The 22,182-nt window shown below is 46.9% G+C and overlaps 1 protein-coding gene across 1 annotated transcript in view; it reads left to right on the top strand.

Moving 5' to 3' along the window:
• The first annotated feature begins 2,370 nt into the window (after positions 1–2,370).
• LOC138638134 (leucine-rich repeat-containing protein 15-like) overlaps positions 2,371–22,182 on the top strand; it is a 59,551-nt gene continuing 39,739 nt past the window's right edge. The window contains exon 1 of the mRNA XM_069727174.1: positions 2,371–2,507. The gene's annotated coding sequence lies outside the window, so the exon portion shown is untranslated. The remainder of the gene's footprint in view (positions 2,508–22,182) is intronic.

Below are 22,182 nucleotides of genomic sequence, written 5' to 3'. Positions count from 1 at the left end.
TAGACTAAATAATCCTAATTTTGCTAATCTATCTGGGTATTGTAGTTCTCCCATCCCCTTTATTAATTTTGTTGCCCTCCTTTGTACTCTCTCTAGTTCCATTATATCCTTCCTGAGCACCGGTGCCCAAAACTGTAGAAAAGGGGGATACGAGGGGGAATCCCCAGCAAGGAGAAATGAGGAGAAATACCCCATATGTGGTTTTACAGTACTACTTAGACATACGGGAAGACTCAGGAGGAAAAGAGCGCTATTTGCCTTCCAGGGCGCAGATTTTCCTAGAACAGTTTGCGGACTCCATATACAAAACCTCTAATTGCTAGAAGAGCAGAATCCCCCCTCAAGTTGCCCCATTTTGGAATCTATACCCCTTGGGGAATTTATCTACAGGAGTAGTGATGATTTTCACTCCATGGGTATTTTCCAGAAACAAGCAGCAAAGAATGTTGCAGAGTGAAAATTGCAAACTGCCGTTGTAGTGACCAGTACACTGTAGTGACTAGTACGTTGCAGTCACCAGTACGTTTTGCAACATGGCGTGTGTAGACCATTCCATTAAAGTTTGCACTGCAATCCATCATTCCTTTCCTTCCGAGACGTGCCTTGCGCCCAAACAGTGGTTTTCCCATTTTCTCCTGTTACTCACTTATAAATTAAAAATTGGTGCTAAAAGATCATTTTTGTGGAAAAAATTTGATTTTTACAGCGCTACGTTGTAAACTTCTCTGAAGCACCTGGGTGTTCAAGGTGCTCACCACACATCTACATAAATTCCTTGAGGGGTCTAGTTTCCAAAATGTGGTCACGTGTGAGGGGTTTCAACAGTTTAGACACACCAGGAGCTTATCAAACGCGACATTGTGTCCGTTCTTGATTCCAGCCAATTTTGCGCTCAAAAAGTCAAACTGTGCTCCTTCCCTTCTGAGCCCTGCCGTGCGCCCAAACAGTGTTTTTTCTCCACTTAGGAGGCATCGGTATACTCATGAGGAATTGCACAGAAAAATCGAGGTCTGTTTTCTCCTTGTTATGCTTGTGAAAAAAAGTTAAAGGTTCATTTTTTCCTTCTACAGTGCTTCAGTTCCTCTGAAGCCCCTGAAGGGTTAATTAAGTTCTTGAATGTGGTTTTGAGCCCCTTGAACGGTGCAGTTTTTAGAATCGTGTCTCTTTTGGGTATTTTCTGTCATATACAGTGCCTTGTGAAAGTATTCAGCCCCCCAGAACTTTTTAACCTTTTCCCACATATCATGCTTCAAACATAAAGATACCAAATGTACATTTTTGGTGATGAATCAACAACAAGTGGAACACAATTGTGAAGTTGAACGAACTTTATTGGTTATTTAAATTTTTGTGGAAATTCAAAAACTGAAAAGTGGGGCGTGCAATATTATTAGGCCCCTTTAACTTAATACTTTATTGTGCCACCTTTTGCTGCATCAAAAGGTGGCGTATCATGAAGCAAAGCTGCAGAAGCTAACCCTGCCCCCACCACAGTGAACCCTGCCCACACCAGGCTCTCTATGTACATTGTATATTGATATTGAGCTGCTCATCAGAGGAGGGGGTGGAGTTGGACTAGCAAGCTCATGCACATCAGACCTGGCAATGATAATCTCCTAGTGATGTAGCCTTCACTGTAAGTAAACAGCACACAGCTCGATAAGTGACGCATCATTGAATTCTGTGTTTTAACCCCTACTTCATGCTGTCCTCAGATTACATAGCAAACACCTGCTGACAGATTCCCATTAACTATTGTATTTACAGCCTCCTGTACACATTATGATTCAGACTTAGTACTTGCACTCTACAAATTTGATTATCTTGTAAATGTTGCATTGTAACATACTGTGAGTACAGTTCCTTAATAAATCTTTTACAGTAATATCATAATAATATTTGACATTAGTTTGTTGAAGAGAAATAGCCCCCAAAGTGGCTTGATCTGTTTTATGAATATAAGTGAATACAGAAGTAGGTTTAGGCATATCAGTGGATATAATAAGTACACTCAATGATTAGCGTTATAACAAATTGAATAAAAGTTTTTTAAAAATTTTATAGTTTTATCTAGGATCTAAGTTGAGTGCAGCTTTCCCAGAAACTCCACCTGCTCGGTCTATGGCCAGAAGTATGCAGTTGTTTAAATACTCATCATCTCTAGGAGGAGTGAAGGAGCCAGAGTGAACTTTCTTCTTAGAGTGTGTTAAAATGAACTTTTGCTCAAGCACAGGACTGATCTCCAAACAAAAACTATTTTGTCCCATATATTAACAGCTTAATCACCGGGAAATCCCATTCCACAGACAGGCGAGCGGTGAGGAGGAGGGCAGTACCCACCAACCAGCAAAACTGCTCCTGGAAAAAGTGAAGAAATGTTTTAACCTATTGACACATCCCCCTCTGCTGATTCATTGATCTCCAAGCTGTATATAGGAGGGACCCAAAACCCTTCCTCAGTCTATAGAGCTGCAACTCGGAGAGCTACAGGATATCCAGCAACCAGGGTAGGTGACATCTGGAGTCTATTATCTTGCTCATAGTCTCACAATATTTGTCTAATTTTTCTTTCTTTCCTGAAAAGAATTTCTACTGAAATCTTCTGGATTATCCAAGATATTTGTGTGAAAGCTTTAAGCAATTATTGAAATTTTTTAATATTTTATGAACCGATCTCCTTATGCTATCTTACTTTACAGACGGTTAAATACCGTACGGGTGGTCTAATGGACCTAATTATTAGAAAAACTTCAGCCAGACAGTATAGATTATTTTTTCCCTAAAATTTCTTTTGTCTCAGGGAGCTGCTAATAAAACAGATGCTGCATGTCCCTCTCTTCCAAGTGTTTAGTGTGGGACTGCTCACTTCAGTCTGGAGCGTGAACGCATACTTGGATTCGCTTAGGACATGTTTTGAAACCTGGAAATATGGACGGTCATTTCTCATGTACACCAATAGATTAATGTGCTCCGAACGAATCCAGCTCGGCACAGATTCTAATGAAATATTTCCAATGCAATGTATACACAGGCCAATTCTCAGCAATCCGCACGTATTGGTGAAGTGCACAGATTTAAGACCTACAAGAGTTGACCTGGAAACTTTCCAATTCAGATGACGTTACCTTTTGGATACAAATACAATGATTCAGTGCATGTAAAATAGAATATTGGGAACACATGAAAATGTTTGTCAGGAAATCCTCCTACAAGTACAGTATAACGTTTTGGCTGAGTTCAATGTGTTTCCAAGACAAAATGCAGCCTGTGTACTTGTGTGTAGGGATTTACTGAAATACGGTCATTGCGGAAAGAAGAAGGAATTTGTGCAGAACACTGGTCCCTGTAATGGAGCTACACGATCACGTTAGATGCAGCTCTTAGGAAAAGCACATGACAGAAATGAACTCAATAGAGGCTTTCAGCTCCATCAGTGATTCCATTTAGATTTTTGCTATTTCATTTTAGGTTTATGATTTCATGCATGATTTCTTCTTTCATTTCCAAAAGTTTCCTTCCTTGTTTCTTTTACCGAGACCCGTTGATTGGGAAAAATACTCATTTTACGCTCTTATAGACAAGGCTTAAAAAGCTAGACCATGAAAAACGTTTATCACTTTTACACAGGATAGGCTATAAAGGTATGTGATCACCTAGAACTGGGATACTTGTAGTAAAAAGGATGGGGATCCTGGATTAGTGGGGTGATGCAGTTAGAGTTGGCTTTCCTATCATTTAGAAAGAGAGGGTACGGTTTGGCTCCATGGTCCTATAACTGTTAGACAAGTAGCTAAAAGGGAACCTGCCAGCTTATACATGGTGCCCGACCTACGGGAGGCATGTATTAGACACGGGAGCATGTATCAGACACGGGAGGCATGTATCAGACAGACATGGGAGGCATGTATCAGACACAGGAGGCATGTATCAGGCACGAGAGGCATGTATCAGACACGGGAGGCATGTATCAGACAGACACGGGGAGCAGACACAGGAGGCATGTATCAGACACGGGAGGCATGTATCAGACAGACATGGGAGGCATGTATCAGACACGGGAGGCATGTATCAGACACGGGAGCATGTATCAGACACGGGGAGCATGTATCAGACACGGGAGCATGTATCAGACATGGGAGCATGTATCAGACACAGGAGCATGCATCAGACATGGGAGCATGTATCAGATATGGGAGCATGTATCAGACACGGGAGGCATGTATCAGACAGACATGGGAGGCATGTATCAGACAGACACGGGAGGCATGTATCAGACAGACATGGGAGGCATGTATCAGACAGACACGGGAGGCATACTTCAGACAGACACGGGGAGCATGTATCAGACACGGGAGGCATGTATCAGACACAGGAGGCATGTGTCAGACAGACATGGCGAGCATGTATCAGACAGACATGGGGAGCATGTATCAGACATTCGAGGAGGCATGTATCAGACAGACACAGGGAGCATGTATCAGACACGGAAGGCGTGTATCAGACAGACACGGGGAGCATGCATCAGACACGAGAGGCATGTATCAGACACAGGAAGCATTTATCAGACATGGGAGGCATGTATCAGACACACAGGGAGCACGTATCAGACATGGGAGGCATGTATCAGACAGACACAGGGAGCATGTATCAGACACGGGAGGCATGTATCAGACAGACATGTGGAGCATGTATCAGACACGAGAGGCATGTATCAGACACGGGAGGCATGTATCAGTCACGGGAGGCATGTATCAGACACGGGAGGCATGTATCAGACAGACACGGGGAGCATGTATCAGACAGACACGGGCAGCATGTATCAGACACGAGAGGCATGTATCAGACACGAGAGGCATGTATCAGACACGGGAGGCATGTATCAGACACGGGAGGCATGTATCAGACAGACACGGGAGGCATGTATCAGACAGACACGGGGAGCATGTATCAGACACAAGAGGCATGTATCAGTCACAGGAGGCATGTATCAGACACGGGAGGCATGTATCAGACAGACATGGGGAGCATGTATCAGACACGAGAGGCATGTATCAGACACGAGAGGCATGTATCAGACACGAGAGGCATGTATCAGACACGACAGGCATGTATCAGACACAGGAGGCATGTATCAGACAGATACGGGGAGCATGTATCAGACAGAGGGAGCATGTATCAGACACGAGAGACATGTATCAGACACGGGAGGTATGTATCAGACACGGGAGGTATGTATCAGACACGGGAGGTATGTATCAGACACAGGAGGCATGTATCAGACAGACACGTGGAGCATGTATCAGACACGAGAGGCATGTATCAGACACGGGAGGCATGTATCAGACACGGGAGGCATGTATCAGACAGACACGGGGGGCATGTATCAGACATGGGAGGTATGTATCAGACAGACACGTGGAGCATGTATCAGACAAGTGCTGCATGACTATGCAGCATCAATAGTAAAAAGATATAATGTTAAAAATAATAAAAAAAATAAAAAAGCGTGATATTCTCACCTTCCGACGTCCCCTGCAGCCTTCCCGCTCCTCACGATGCTCCGGGAAGCTTCCGTTCCCAGTAATGCCTTGCTGCAATGACCACAGATGCCGCAAAGAATCACTGGGAACGGGAGCATCGCGAGGAGCGGGAAGGCTGCCGGGGAAGCCAGAAGGTGAGAATATCACGATTTTTTATTTTAATTCTTTTTTTTTTTACAGGTATATGGTTCCCAGAGCCTGGAGGAGAGTCTCCTCTCCTCCACCCTGGGTGCCAACCGCACATGATCCGCTTACTTCCCGCATAGTGGGCATAGCCACATGCGGAAAGTAAGCGGATCAATGCATTCCTATGTGTGCGGAATCCCCGCTATTCCTCACAAAGAATGAACATGCTGCGTTTTTTTTGCACAATGCAATTCCGCTGTGGAAAAACCGCAACATGTGCACAAAAATTGTGGATTGCATTATAATAATAGGATGCTTGATTTATGCATTTTTTTGCGGTTTTATCGCATTTGTATAGCGAAAAACTGCGAAAAAAACATGAGAAATCCTGAACGTGTGCACACAGCCTAACTCACAGTTTGTGGTGCAGTCCATGGCACTGATTACAGATGGTTATGGAGATCCGGGCAGTCTGGAAGCAATTTGGAATCCACCTAACCCGGTGAGTTCAGAGTAGGCCTCCCTTTTGTGCTGTATTTTGATGTCCTTTCTGCCTAAAGCTATGCTCAGTCCTCGGCTCCTTCTTGTTCTTTAGTCCTTGTGTGTATGGCAGGCAACTTGTGTATATTACAGATGTGACTCCTTCGTGGTGGCTCCGGGCTCTCCTTTGCTGCTGCGCCTTCAGATGTTGTGATGGGCCAGGAGACCTGCAGTCCCCTGCCCTCTGGATTTAGCTGCCGGGACTTTAGTACCCGCACAACCACAGACTCCGGCGTCCTGTCTGTAGCACTTGGCCCTGAGGTGATCTTATCTACAGCTCCAATCCTCAGGTTCCTCCTTGACTTCCTCTCTCCTCTCTGACTAACACTAGCTAACCCCGCCTCCAGGCCAGAACTTATAGACCAGCTTAAAAAGCCTGAAGCTAGGTTTAGAACTCCCCCTTCTGGTCTGGAGTCAGGAAAGTGTTGCATGCCAGTGTTGCATGCTAAGGGGATCCCTTCTTGCTTCCAGGCATGACATCACCCCCTGTGAGGGAGGCAATGCCACTGTGGCATCCGGACTCCTGGGGTGCCACATAAACTTTGATATTTGTTGGCCCCGCATAAGTTAACGTTCTGTTACCTCTTGGGCCTCCATACACTGCCCCGGTTGCACGTTATCTCTCTGCTTATATCCTAGTGGTTTGTGCATTTTGACCCTCTGCTGCTTATTATCACGCAGTTGTGTTCTTTTTCTAGCATTTTTGTGACATTTTATATCTTATTGACTTTAATTGAAAAACAGCAGTTGCAAAATTGCAATTGCCTCTGTGATTTCCATATGTTATAGTACAATAGAAACAACTCCAGGGCATTTCCTCATCCTTTATTCCTAAACCAATGTATTCCTGGCATTGTTTTTCAGCCATTTGAGATTCCTGTGTTTTTGATGGCAAGAAAAGTGTTGTCTGCAGTGCTATACTTGCCATCCAAAGTAGAAGAACCTAAAGGCAGCGTAATTAGTAAAAAGTCTGCTGCGTTAAAGATGGGGGCTGGAACAAAGCGCAGCTGGGAGGAGGCCCCCCATGACTGCTTTGAGCCGGGCGGTCTTTTTAAATAATGCTACGGCTGGGGATAGGAGAATGGAAAGGGGGGGGAGGGGTTTAGAAGGGGGAGGTAGTAGGGAAAGTGCGGGAAAACCGCCATTCCCTACCTTAATCCAGAGGAAGGAAGACGTGCAGGATGGCGTCGGCGGATTCAATGATGTCCCAGCTGAGAGAGATGGCCAGGTCCAGGAGAGGGGGCTGGCTTGAGGCCCAGCTGGCCTCCATCATCGGTGCTGCAGGAGGATCCGGGCAGAGCTCACGGGGCAGGAGGACCAGGCCCCCAGAGAGACTATCCCCCGAAGTCCCGGCGCGTGGCAGGCGCAGGCTCCGGAGCCCCTCCAGGGACCCTGCGGGCGGTGAGTCCGGCGGCGCTGCCCCCTCCGTTCGCTCCCGCGCCGGCAGGAATCCAAGTGCCCGGTCTGCAGGCGCCGGGAGTCGGGCCCAGGACACCGCCGCTGCTGCCGGGAGCGCCGGACCGGAAGTGCGGCCTGCGCGATCCAGGCAGAGCGCAGCCGCAGCTTCCCCAGCTCCTGTCAGATCTCCTGCTCCCAGGGGACGTGCGGCCGCCGCTCCACCGGCTTCTCCTGCTGTGCCGGTGTCCAGAGGGAGAGCGGCCGCCGCTCCCCCTGCCCCCTGCAGATCCACAGCGCCCAGGGGGCGCGCAGCGGCAGGAAGAGGAAGAGCAGAGCTGCCAGGAGGAACAGCACAGCCAGGCAGAGTGGCACAGCCAGGAGGAGCAGCGCGGCTAGGAAGAGCAGCACGGCCAGGAAGAGCAGCAGCAGCAGCCAGTAATCCGGACCCTTTACCGGCGGCAGGCACCCACAGCCCATCACCTCCCAGGGTGCCTGCTGGGATGACCACGAGGAGTACACAGGCGGCGGACGGTCAGCGGTCGGGGGATCTTATACGTCCCGCTTGTACCGAACGGCGCAGCGGAGGGAGAGATGCAGGCAGCAGTGTCGAGCTGCCTGCTCGGGAGCGAAGAATGTTACACGACCGGGCGGGCTCGCCCGGGTTGGAACGCGGGGATCGGTCGCGGTCGCCCAGGAGATCTCCGGAACATAGAGCAGCGTTTACCCGTTACCCATCGGACGGTGGGGTGGCGGGGGATACTGACGGCGGACGGAGGAGTGGATCGGTACAGCAGCTACAGCACGCTCGGGTCCCCCCTGGTGACGAGGAGGCCAGGGGCGCGGGCCTGGGGCAGAGAGGGCTAGCGGCGCAGCAGTTCCAGCACGCTCGGGTCCCCCCTGGTGACGAGGAGGCCAGGGGCGCGGGCCCAGGGCATCGACGCAGTGAGGAGGTGTCGGAGTCCAGCGGTGATCGTCAAGGGAGGTCGGAGCGACAGGGATCCGGAGGTCTGGCTGGCGGGGACACAGCACCCGCGCAGCGTTGTGAGTATGAGTCTATGTCTGGTTTGTCGCCCGCAGGGGCCGGGTTGCAGGAAGTTAGGGGAGGTCGGGTGGCGGTGTGTGAGGAACGGCAGAGGAGTGGGCCGATTGTGGCAGAGGTGCCAGGTATGCAGGACTTATTGCAGGGTATGTCACAAATTTTGCGTAGATTGGAGGGGGGGTCAGCAACTGGGGTTGCCGCATCGCCGGTGGAGGCGTGGTTGGCCGGGCGAGGGGTGGTACCCCCGTCGGGAAGTGGGTTGGTAAGCCCTAGTCGGGTATTGGAGGTGGCATCGGCAGGTGTATCGGTTTCGGTTCAGACAGAGAAGGAGAAAGGCGATACGGTTAAATTAGATGACAGAGCGAAAGGGGAAGTTTATGTGTGCTTTGAAGGGCCGTTGGGAGCGCATTTAAAAAAGGAGGTGAAGGAGAAGATTTGGAGAGACGAGTACGTGGAAATTTTTTCCCTGCTTCCGTTGGAGAAGTTTAACTTGGATAAAGGGAAAAAAGACGATAGCAAAAAGGAGGAGGAAGAAAAGCGGAGGTGGCGGTTAATTCCGCAGACATTTGCGAATTGGTTACAGGCATTCGCAATATTGGCGAGCGTAGTGGGGGAGAAAGTGCCCGAGAATTGCTCGGGTTTGTTTTGTTATCTGGACTCGATTGGGGAGGCGCATCGTACATACGGCGGTCAGACGTGGCTGCGGTATGATGAGCAGTTTAGGCAGAGGAAGGCGGTGAGGCCGGAAATTAGGTGGGACCAGAAGGATATAGGCCTTTGGCTGAAGGTTATGGCCCCAGCTAGACATGGGCAGTCCTTTCATGGGTCCGGGGGTGGTGGCAGCCAGCAGGCGGGACACGGAAGCAGTAGTCAGGGTGCACAGGGAGCAAAGGAGAAGTCTGGAACCTGCTGGCAGTTTAATGACGGGCAGTGTAAATACGGTAACACCTGTAAATTTAAGCACGTGTGTTCCCACTGTAATGGAAGTTCACACGGGGCTTCAAAGTGTTTCAGGAAGGGGAAAGGAAAGCCAGTTGTGGGTGCCGGTCAAGGGGGAGAGCCCGGTGAGGCTTCACGAGATGGCCCCCTTTCTAAATAGGTACCCTGATCAGGTGAAGGCAGGTATTATTTTTAATGGTTTTGCGGATGGTTTTAGGATTCCTCCTCCGAGTCACGAGGTTCCTTTTTCGATTAAGAATTTGCGGTCGGCAATGTTGCATGCCGAAGTGGTTGATGTTAAACTCAAGAAAGAAGTGGAGTTGGGAAGGATGTCTGGGCCGTTTTTGAACCCGCCGACTGAGGGTATGGTGGTTTCCCCTTTGGGGGTGGTGCCTAAGAAAGAGCCGAATAAATTTCGGTTGATTCAACATTTGTCGTATCCAAAGGGTCGGTCGGTAAATGATGGCATCGCCCAGGAACTGTGCTCTGTCGAGTATACATCATTCGATGCAGCGGTACAGTGGGTGAGAAGGCATGGCCCGGGGGCGCTGTTGGCAAAGACGGATATTGAATCGGCCTTCCGGTTGCTTCCGGTGCATCCGGACAGTGTTCCGTTGTTAGGTTGCTTTTGGAATGGTGGTTACTATTTGGACAGATGTTTGCCAATGGGTTGCGCCATTTCTTGTTCATTGTTTGAGACATTTAGTACTTTTCTGGAGTGGGTGGTTAGGGACGTGGCGGGAGTTCAGTCGGTTATCCATTATTTGGATGATTTTTTGTTTATTGGGCCGCCTGATTCCGCAGTGTGTCGTAATACGTTAACGGCTATGTTTTGGGTAGCAGAACTTTTTGGAGTCCCATTAGCGGCGGATAAGACGGAAGGTCCCACCACAGTGTTGAGTTTTTTGGGAATTTTAATTGACTCCGAGAGAATGGAGTGTCGGTTGCCGGAGGATAAGTTGGCCATGCTGCAGCAGGAGGTTGATAGAGCTAGAAGGAGGAGGAAGCTGACTTTGAAAGAGTTGCAGTCTCTCTTGGGTAGATTGAATTTTGCATGTCGGATCATACCCATGGGCAGGATATTTTGTCGCAGGTTGTCGGTCGCAACAGCAGGTGTGAAAGAGCCGCATCATTTTGTTCGCCTGAGCAAGGAACACAAAGACGACTTGCTAGTGTGGCAACGTTTCTTGTGCAATTACAACGGGCGGTCGTTGATTCAGCAGGAGGTCTTAACAAACTTTGATTGCGAGATTTATACGGATGCAGCCGGTTCGGCTGGTTACGGGGCCTATTGCGGTGGTCGTTGGTGTGCCGGACGGTGGCCGGGCCAGTGGAGGGAGTTGGGCCTTACAAAAAATCTGGTTTTGCTGGAATTGTTTCCCATCGTGGTGGCGGTTTCCATTTGGGGTGAAATGTTTGCTAACAGGAGGATTCGTTTTCATTGCGACAACATGAGCGTCGTGTCGGTGATGAACAGTTTATCGGCCTCATCCCCCCCGGTGGTTAAGTTGGTAAGGGAGTTGGTTTTCCGGTGCTTGGAACTGAACGCTTGTATTTCGGCTGTGCATGTGCCGGGTGTGCAGAACTCAATAGCCGATGCATTGTCTCGTTTCCAGTGGGACCGTTTTCGGGAATTGGCGCCGGACGCGGAGATCTCGGGAGAGGAATGCCCTTCGCATCTTTGGAGCGTGATTATGGACGAGCGGGCCGGTTGATTCGGGAGTCTGTGACGAGTCAAACCTGGGCATCATACGAAGCCTCTTGGAGGGTATGGCAAAGTTGGGTGTTGGTGTGGGGCCAGTTGGTGTCTGACGAAGATAGGATGTTGGCGGTGTTATTCTTGATCGGTAAGGCGGCCGAGGAAGGTTGGTCGATTTCGAAGGTAAACAAATTTGTTGCTGGATTGGCTTTTGCTTTTAAGTTGCAGGGGTTGGTGGACGCGACTAAGCATTTTTTGGTCAGACAAGCACTTAGGGGTTTTAGGAGAGGCAATCAGTCGATTGACCGTCGCCGCCCCATTTCGTTTAGCCTTTTGGAACGGTTGGGAGGAGTTTTGGAGATTATTTGTGGTTCGAGTTTTGAGTTGGCGTTATTTCGTCTCGCTTTTTCATTAGCATTTTTTGGGGCATTGCGTGTTGGGGAGCTGGTGTCGAGTTCCAGAGTTCGGGCAGGGGGTTTGTTGGCGGAGGATGTGGAAGTTTGGACGGGGGGTATCGTTTTTTGGATTCGGCGTTCAAAGACTGACCAAATGGGGCGAGGAAAACGTGTGGTGCTGGGGAGGGTTAACGGGTCTCTGATGTGCCCTAGAGGTTGTCTGGAAGCATACTGGCAGTTATGGTCAGGCAGATCTGGCCCTTTGTTGTGTCACGTAGATGGGTCCTTTTTGTCACGCTTTCAGTTCATTGCGGTGTTAAGAAGGGGCTTGCGGGAGTTGGGCCTTTCTCCGGATTTGTTTGGGTCGCATTCATTTCGTATCGGGGCGGCATCAGAAGCAGATAGTTTGGGTTTGGGCGCGGAAGACATTTGTAGAATTGGCAGGTGGACTTCCAATCGTTACTTAAGTTACGTCCGTCATTAATTTAGTGGGTGATTATGATTTTTGTATTTGACCCAAGTGTTTTTTCTTCATGCATCTTGTTGCAGGTGTGTCCCCTTACTTAGCCTGGATCTTCGGACATTCGTTCGTTCATTGGGGGGCGCTGCGGGCCGAGGTCAGGCCGGACGGTAGGCAACTGGGGTTTAGTAGGCGTCAAGTTGTCATTCGGTGGTTGGGATATAGGGGGATGGTATGGAGTAGGGCCCTTTCTGAATTTTCTAAGGCGGTTCGTTTAGATAGACAACCTGATATTTTAATTGTGCATTTGGGGGGGAACGACTTGGGTGTGCGGCCTGTCAGGGAGTTGATTAGGGACATACGGTTCGATTTGTTGAGGTTGCAGGTATCATTTCCTGGGGTGTTGATTGTATGGTCAGATATTGTGCCTAGGCAACGGTGGAGGGGGGCTAGATCTTTGAAGGGTATTAATAGGGCTAGGGTCAAGTTGAATAGGGCAATAGCGGGTTTTGTTTCCAGGAACGGGGGGATTAGTGTGAGACATTTTGAATTGGAGTCAGGGCTTGGTAACTATTGGTTGGAGGACGGAGTCCACTTAAACGCAATTGGGATTGATTTGTGGACTTTAGCATTGCAAGAGGGAGTTGAACGGGCGTTGGTGGCGTTGGGGCACTCACGAGCCTGAGGTGGTCAGGGCTGTTCGTGTGTGGTGGGGGGGCGGGGGTTCTTGGAGTTGACGCTGATTGGTTGGGGGAAGGAATTGGAGCATAATTGCAGGCAATTTAAAATGTGGTGGGGTTGGATCTGGCATTTTGGTATGGGCTCTGGACGGGGTTTTACCCTGGGAGCTGTCGGTGGTTTTTTCTCTTCCCGGAACGGGATGTACGGTGCCCTCGAGCTGGTTTTCACGGCTGAGGGTAATATGGTGGTCGATCTTCTCTTGTGGGGTTTTTTGCCAGATCTTTTTAGCTCCAAGAACCCTCCCCTCGAATTTATACTGTTGTATTTATGTTTATGTTAATTTTGTTAATAAAAGTTGGCCGCTGTGGCCAAAATATCCAAAAGAATAATTGGTTATGTTTTTATTTAAGGAAAAGGTTTGGTCGGTGGGCAGTCTTGGTGGTTAGGTTACATACGTAGGAAAAGACCGTACTCGGCATATGCGGTCAAGATGGGGGCTGGAACAAAGCGCAGCTGGGAGGAGGCCCCCCATGACTGCTTTGAGCCGGGCGGTCTTTTTAAATAATGCTACGGCTGGGGATAGGAGAATGGAAAGGGGGGGGGAGGGGTTTAGAAGGGGGAGGTAGTAGGGAAAGTGCGGGAAAACCGCCATTCCCTACCTTAATCCAGAGGAAGGAAGACCCACCCACCCTCCCTTGTTGGCTTGTGCTTGGGGGTTTTTTAATGAGGGGGGGGGGGGGAATTGTTGGGCAGAGTTTATATATTGATTTGGCGAAGGAAGTTATATATCTGTTAAAAGATAAAAAAAAAAAAAAAAAAAAAAAAGAAGGCATTTTGGGGTTTGGGATTACACTTTGTATGCGGGTGTTTGGTCATTATTTGCATTTTATTCGTTTATTGTCACAGTGGCAGTGGGGGGGCGGGGGTTCTTGGAGTTGACGCTGATTGGTTGGGGGAAGGAATTGGAGCATAATTGCAGGCAATTTAAAATGTGGTGGGGTTGGATCTGGCATTTTGGTATGGGCTCTGGACGGGGTTTTACCCTGGGAGCTGTCGGTGGTTTTTTCTCTTCCCGGAACGGGATGTACGGTGCCCTCGAGCTGGTTTTCACGGCTGAGGGTAATATGGTGGTCGATCTTCTCTTGTGGGGTTTTTTGCCAGATCTTTTTAGCTCCAAGAACCCTCCCCTCGAATTTATACTGTTGTATTTATGTTTATGTTAATTTTGTTAATAAAAGTTGGCCGCTGTGGCCAAAATATCCAAAAGAATAATTGGTTATGTTTTTATTTAAGGAAAAGGTTTGGTCGGTGGGCAGTCTTGGTGGTTAGGTTACATACGTAGGAAAAGACCGTACTCGGCATATGCGGTCATGGTGCATCAAAGCTCATGAGATTTTAAGAAATACATCCGCACGTAAACTGACAGGAGATCTGGGTTTGAAATCTACAGCATGTCATTTTTTTTGTGGCGGATATAGACTGGAATTTCTCTTATTGCAATGCAAAGAGTGAAACGCGTGGCTTCCTCGTACCTTTTTCGCAAAGATATCTGCTGTAGCTCATGTATATGGAGACTATGCAGTAGCACATGGAGTATAGGTTTGTGTTTTGGATCCAATAACAAATGTACGTTTCTGTATGACGCCTCTATGAGGCTCAGCATTGCCCCATAGTAGCAATAACCTAGGGTATTATAGTTCAGCACACATGAAATTGAACATATTATGATTTTTTTCTTACCTGGTCTCAAAGCACAGTCTGGGAATTCCTAGATAATTCACCATAGGGATTGTCCCACCATAAATATCATACTAGTATACAACATAAAATGGATACTATTTGAATTTTACCTTATGTAAAAAAATGGATCTTGTGAAGAGTTGTGACATTTCCTTACATTGCTAAAGTATATGGCAATGTGCATGTTTACGAGCTGAATGCTGCACCCACACACACCACCACGTTCCCCACGGTGGGGTTCCTATAGCAATCCCAAGCAGACAGTCGTGCAGACTGGCCAAGAAGCACCATGGCTCCCTACAGCAATCCTAAGCAGACAGTCGTGCAGACTGGCCAAGAAGCACCATGGCTCCCTACAGCAATCCTAAGCAGACAGTCGTGCAGACTGGCCAAGAAGCACCATGGCTCCCTATAGCAATCCTAAGCAGACAGTCGTGCAGACTGGCCAAGAAGCACCATGGCTCCCTATAGCAATCCTAAGCAGACAGTCGTGCAGACTGGCCAAGAAGCACCATGGCTCCCTATAGCAATCCTAAGCAGACAGTCGTGCAGACTGGCCAAGAAGCACCATGGCTCCCTATAGCAATCCTAAGCAGACAGTCGTGCAGACTGGCCAAGAAGCACCATGGCTCCCTATAGCAATCCTAAGCAGACAGTCGTGCAGACTGGCCAAGAAGCACCATGGCTCCCTATAGCAATCCTAGGCAGACAGTCGTGCAGACTGGCCAAGAAGCACCATGGCTCCCTATAGCAATCCTAAGCAGACAGTCGTGCAGACTGGCCAAGAAGCACCATGGCTCCATTAGTCCTTTACTGTTTTCATTCTGGACGGGTTAATCCACACAGTGTTGTGGTCTTTCCGTGCTTCTCTTATCTTCTCTTACCACTGCAGAATTCTGGGAATGTAAGTCTTCTTATATCCCAATGGTCATAAATTGTAGATTGCAAGTGTATCAGTTTCCATCTCCTACATGTGCTTCTACTTGACTTGTGGGTGTAAAGCGCAATAGTTCACGGGAAGCCTGGATGGGTTTTTCTAAACACAGTTCTGAGACCCTCAGCAAAAAAAAAATCTTCTCAGGGTCTGTTCATACAATGCCTTTTTTTCAGCGCAGGCGAACTACAGAGGAAAATATTAAGGGAAGCTAGATGCTTTTTGGATGCCAACAGGTTTTTTTTAGTGTTCTTATAGTGCTTTTGTGGTGTCTTTTGTGCTGGAGTTTTTGGTCATTTTTAACCTCATAAATAATGAAGAAACTAGTTTTCATGCAAAAATGCTTGCAAATCTGCCTGGGGTCTGCCCGCCATATTTTGAGCCTGCCAATTGACTACTAATAGAAAGTATAGAGCATCTTGAGAGCGGAAAACACCCGAAGAATAGTCTGCTCACATTTTTTAACCATTTGGCATCTTTGCAAACCTGAAGTAGTTAGAACATGTTGGAAAGCCTGAGCATGTGAAGAGCGAGTGATTTTTACATAATTTATTTAGCAATTTTCAGGCAGTTTAAGCGTAGGAACCACCTGTCATGTGAACATATCCTAAGTGTACAGGTACCCTTACAATAAGCAACTTTGTAATTTATCTTATCAGAGAAATCTGCTTTTTCTTCTGTCAAAAGTAATCAGTCATTTTCAAAATTCTAGGTAAAATCTGTATCCAGTGAGGACTTTCCCATTACAGAGAGAGGGGATGATCGTTGCTCCTGATGAGAGTCTATGTAGATTGGAGAGGGAGGAGCTCTGCTTCTAGCTCCTCCCCTCCACATAGACTCTCATCAGTAGCTGCTCTCATCCCCTCTCTCAGTAATGGAAAAGTCCTCACTGAATACAGATTTTACCTAGAATTTTGATAATGACTGATTACTTTTGGCAGAAGAAAAAGCAGATTTCTCTGATAAGATAAATTACAAAGTTGCTTATTTTCCTGTGTGCTATTGATTTATGAAATAAAAATGAAAATAATGGTTACACTTTAAAGTACACTGCTCATCAAAATAAAGGGAACACTAAAATCCCACATCCTAGATATCACTGAATGAAATATTCCAGTTGTAAATCTTTATTCATTACATAGTGGAATGTGTTGAGAACAATAAAACCTAAAAATTATCAACATAAATCACAACTAATTTCCCACGGAGGTCTGGAGTTGGAATGATGCTCAAAATCAAAGTTGAAAATGAAGTTACAGGCTGATCCAACTTCAGTGGAAATGCCTCAAGATAAGGAAATGATGCTCAGTAGTGTGTGTGGCCTCCACGTGCCTATATGACCTCCCTACAATGCCTGGGCATGCTCCTGATGAAGGGGCGGATGGTTTCCTGAGGGATCTCCTCCCAGGCCTGGACTAAAGCATCTGCCAACTCCTGGACAGTCTGTGGTGCAATGTGACGTTGGTAGATGGTGCGAGACATGATGTCCCAGATGTGTTCAATCGGATTCAGGTCTGGGGACTGGGGAACGGGTGGGCCAGTCCATAGCTTCAATGCCTTCATCTTGCAGGAACTGCGGCCACACTCCAGCTACATGAGGTCTGGCATTGTGCTGCATTAGGAAGAACCCTGTGCGGCCCTCCAAAAAAATGCCACACCATTACTGACCCACTGCCAAACCGGTCATGCTAAAGGATGTTGCAGGCATCTCCAGACTCTGTCACATGTGTCACATTTGCTCATTGTGAACCTGCTTTCATCTGTGAAGAGCACAATGCGAAAGTGGCAAATTTGCCAATCCTGGTTTTCTGTGGCAAATGCTAAGCATCCTGCACGATGCTGGGCTGTCAGCACAACCCCCATCTGTGGACGTCGGGCACTCAGACCATCCTCATGGAGTTGGTTTCTAACCATTTGTGCAGAGTCCAGACACATGCACATTTGTGGTCTGCTGGAGGTCATTTTGCAGGGCTCTGGCAGTGCTCCTCCTTTTCCTCCTTGCACAAAGGCTGAGGTAGCAGTCCTGCTGCAGGGTTGTTGCCCTCCTACGGCCCCCTCCACATCTCCTGGTTTACTGGCCTGTCTTCTGGTAGCACCTCCAGCCTCTGGACACTACGCTGACAGACACAGCAAACCTTCTTGCCACAGCTCACATTGATGTGCCATCCTGGATGATCTGCACTACCTGAGCCACTTGTGTGGGTTGTAGAGTCTGTCTCATGCTACCACGAGTGTGAAAGCACAGCCAACATTCAGAAGTGACCAAAACATCAGCCAGAAAGCATTGGTACTGAGATGTGGTCTGTGGTCCCCACCTGCAGAACCACTCCATTATTGAGTTTGTCTTGATAATTGCCAATAATTTCCATTTGTTGTCTATTCCATTTGCACAACAGCATGTGAAATTGATTGTCAAACAGTGTTGCTTCCTAAGTGGACAGTTTGATTTCACAGAAGTTTGATTTACTTGGAGTTATATTCTGTTGTTTAAGTGTTCCCTTTATTTTGTGAGCAGTGTATATGTCCATATTCATGTGTTTTATGCCGTTTTTGAAGTCAAAGCAAGAAATGGATCACAGAAGGAGGTTCCTAAAATGCCCGCAGCTTCTCCTCTCTAATGCATTTTTGGATTTAAAAACTGCATCAAAACCTGTACTTGTGAATGCAGTTTTGAAGATGATTCTGAATGTGGCAAATTATTCTAATCAGACATCAGATCATGTTTGTGCCACTGCATCTCACTATCAATACGTAAATTTAAGTAAGATTTTTAAAAAACATGTGTCAAAGAATATGTTTAACATAAGTTGACTGGTGCGGAGGCTACGAAGTCTGTAGCACAGTGTTCCCCAACTCCAGTCCTCAAGAACCACCAACAGGTCATGTTTTCAGTATTTCCTTAGTATTGCTCAGGTGATAATTGCATCACCTGCACAGGCAATAATTCCATCACCTGTACAATACTAAAATCCTGAAAACATGACCTGTTGGTGGCTCTTGAGGACCAGAGTTGGGGAACACTGCGTAGCATGTCACTTCATGCTGTGGATGTCACTGCAGATTTGTAATTTGCGGCTAAACCTCAAAATCTGCTGTAGTTTTTACCGTTGCAAATGTTGCTGCAGCTCAGAAGGTCTATAGGGGAAATGTGCCAAGTTTTCATACCTTAAGGGTATGTGCACACTTGCGGATTCTCTGCGAATCCGCAGCGTTTTTTGCAGAGCAGAAATGCTGCAGATCCGCAATTGATTTACAGTACAATGTAAGTCAATGAGAAAAAAAATGCTGTGCACACTTTGCGGAAAATCCGCTGCGGAAACACTGCGGTTTAAAAGAAGTAGCAATTCACTTCTTTTTTGTGAATCCGCAGGCGTTTTTGTACCCATTCCATTATAGAAAACCGCAGGGGTTAAAAACGCAGCAAATCCGCAAGAAAACCACAGCAAAAACGCACAAAAAATGCTGTGGAACCGCAAAAATACGCGACAAATCCGCAGGTGCGTTTTCTGCCAGGAGAGGCAGAATCCGCACCAGAAATTCCTAAGCCTAATCCGCAACGTGTGCACATACAGTACAGACCAAAAATTTGGACACACCTTCTAATTTAAAGATTTTTCTGTATTTTCATGACTATGAAAATTGTACATTCACACTGAAGGCATCAAAACTATGAATTAACACATGTGGAATTATATACTTAACAAAAAAGTGTGAAACAACTGAAATGATGTCTTATATTCTAGGTTCTTCAAAGTAGCCACCTTTTGCTTTGATGACTGCTTTGCACACTCTTGGCATTCTCCGGATGAGATTCAAGAGGTAGTCACCGGAAATGGTTTTCACTTCACAGGTGTGCCCTGTCAGGTTTAATAAGTGGGATTTCTTGCCTTATAAATGGTGCTGGGACCATCAGTTGTGTTGAGCAGAAATCTGGTGGATACACAGATGATAGTTCTACTGAATAGACTGTTAGAATTTGTATTATGGCAAGAAAAAAGCAGCTAAGTAAAGAAAAACGAGTGGCCATCATTACTTTAAGAAATTAAGGTCAGCCAGTCCGAAAAATTGGGAAAACTTTGAAAGTGTCCCCAAGTGCAGTGGCAAAAAACTCAAGTGCTACAAAGAAACTGGCTCACATGAGGACCACCCCAGGAAAGGAAGACCAAGAGTCACCTCTGCTTCTGAGGATAAGTTTATCCAGGTCACCAGCCTCAGAATTCGCAGGTTAACAGCAGCTCAGATTAGAGACCAGGGCAATGCCACAGAGAGTTCCAGCAGCAGACACATCTCTACAACAACTGTTAAGAGGAGACTTTGTGCAGCAGGCCTTCATGGTAAAATAGCTGCTAGGAAACCACTGCTAAGGACAGGCAACAAGCAGAAGAGACTTGTTTGGGCTAAAGAACACAAAGAATTGACATTAGACCAGTGGAAATCTGTGCTTTGGTCTGATGAGTCCAAATTTGAGATATTTGGTTCCAACCACCGTGTCTTTGTGCGACGCAGAAAAGGTGAACGGATGGACTCTACATGCCTGGTTCCCACCGTGAAGCATGGAGGAGGAGGTGTGATGTGTGGGGGTGCTTTTCTGGTGACACTGTTGGGGATTTATTCAAAATTGAAGGCATAATGAACCAGCATGGCTACCAATACATCTTGCAGTGGCATGCTATTCCATCCGGTTTGCATTTAGTTGGACCATCATTTATTTTTCAACAGGACAATGACCCAAAGCACACCTCCAGGCTGTGCAAGGGCTATTTGACCAAGAAGGAAAGTGATGGGGTGCTACGCCAGACTTGAACCCAATCGAGATGTTTGGGGTGAGCTGGACCGCAGAGTGAAGGCAAAAGAGCCAACAAGTGCTAAGCATCTCTTGGAAGTCCCTCAAAATTGAAAGACCATTTCTGATGACTACCTCTTGAAGCTCATCAAGAGAATGCCAAGGGTGTGAAAAGCAGTCATCAAAGCAAAAGGTGACTACTTTAAGGAACCTAGAATATAAGACATATTTTCAGTTGCTTCACACTTTTTTGTTAAGTATATGACTCCACATGTGTTAATTCATAGTTTTGATGCCTTCAGTGTGAATGTACAATTTTCATAGTCATGAAAATACAGAAAAATCTTTAAATGAGAAGGTGTATCCAAACTTTTGGTCTGTACTGTAGCCTTAAAGGTCTCATTTTTGGTTAAAAGTATATTTCAAAGCAAAAAATACAGACAGTAAAGATGGTTCTGGAGAGCCACCCAGCAGCTTTCAGCATGTGTGGGCGCCATTACTTCTGTAGCTAACACTTTGGAGTTTATTCAAGCATTACTTACAAGCTTCCTGACATCCCTTGTTTATGCTAATCACTACCAGACACGGTCTGCTTCTCACATGTACAGAACTCTCATATGTTTATATTAGCGTCTATAAACACAGATATATGACTGGACCCAGTGCTAAGTTGCACTTTACAATTTAAAAAAATAGATAATACATTTATAAAAAGTGCACGTTCTCATTTTTAATATGGTCCATTGGCAGGGCCGTATTTAGAATTTCTGCTGCCCTAGGCACTTTTAGTGTTGCCTCCCCCTTTGGTGAGTATGACACTATCGGCAGTGACTTTGACAAGAATCGGTGATGTGAAAGTAGCCTTTTGCAGCAGATCGGGCAGTTTTTCTGCATCTGCCTTGTAACGGATCACTTACGGCAACACTGCGTTTGGCCTCATTCATTCCCTATGGGATTTGCGGCACTTGCCGTGATCTGGCAAATGCAGTACCATACCTTCCAACTTTTGAAGAAGGGAAAGAGGTATAAAGTTTGCGGCACGCGTAGTGCACTGCGGCAAATTTTAGGCCACGCCTCTGACCACATCCATTTCATAACTAGTCACACCCATATCCACGTCCCAACGACACCCATTTAGCACTGCTGATCACACTGTTTCATAAACAATAATTATAAACAAAAAAATGTGGCCACACAGTGCTCCATACTGTATAAGGGCCACACATGATGCTCAATACTGTATAATGGCCACACATGATGCTCAATACTGTATAATGGCCCCACATTATGCGCAATACTGTATAATGGCCACACATGATGCTCCATACTGTATGATGGCCCCACATGATGCTAAATACTGTATAATGGCCACACAGTGCTCCATACTGTATAATGGCCACATATAATGCTCAATACTGTATAATGGCTACACATGATGCTCCATACTGTATAATGGCCACACATGATGTTCCATACTGTATAATGGCTACATATGATGCTCCATACTGTATAATGGCCCCACATGATGCTCCATACTGTATAATGACCCCACATGATGCTCAATACTGTATAATGCCCCCCTCCCATCTTGTATGCATGGCTCATCTCCCCCCATCCTGTATGCATGGCTCATATCCCCCCTGTATGCATGGCTCATCTCCCTCCCATCCCATATGCATGGCTCATCTCCCTCCCATCCCATATGCACGGCTCATATTCTCCCCCTCCTCTATGCATGGCTAATATTCCCCCCCTCATGTATGCATGGCTCATCTTCCTCCCATCCCATATGCATGGCTCATATTCCCCCCTCCTGTATGCATGGCTCATATTCCCCCCCGTATGCATGGCTCATATTCCCCCCCGTATGCATGGGTCATATTCCCCCCCTTCATGTATGCATGGCTC

This window comes from Ranitomeya imitator, chromosome 5 (genome assembly GCF_032444005.1).
Source record: "Ranitomeya imitator isolate aRanImi1 chromosome 5, aRanImi1.pri, whole genome shotgun sequence".
Classification (NCBI taxonomy): Eukaryota; Metazoa; Chordata; class Amphibia; order Anura; family Dendrobatidae; genus Ranitomeya; species Ranitomeya imitator.
The sequence above is the reverse complement of the archived record's forward strand: the minus strand, read 5'-3'. Positions and strand labels throughout refer to the sequence as shown.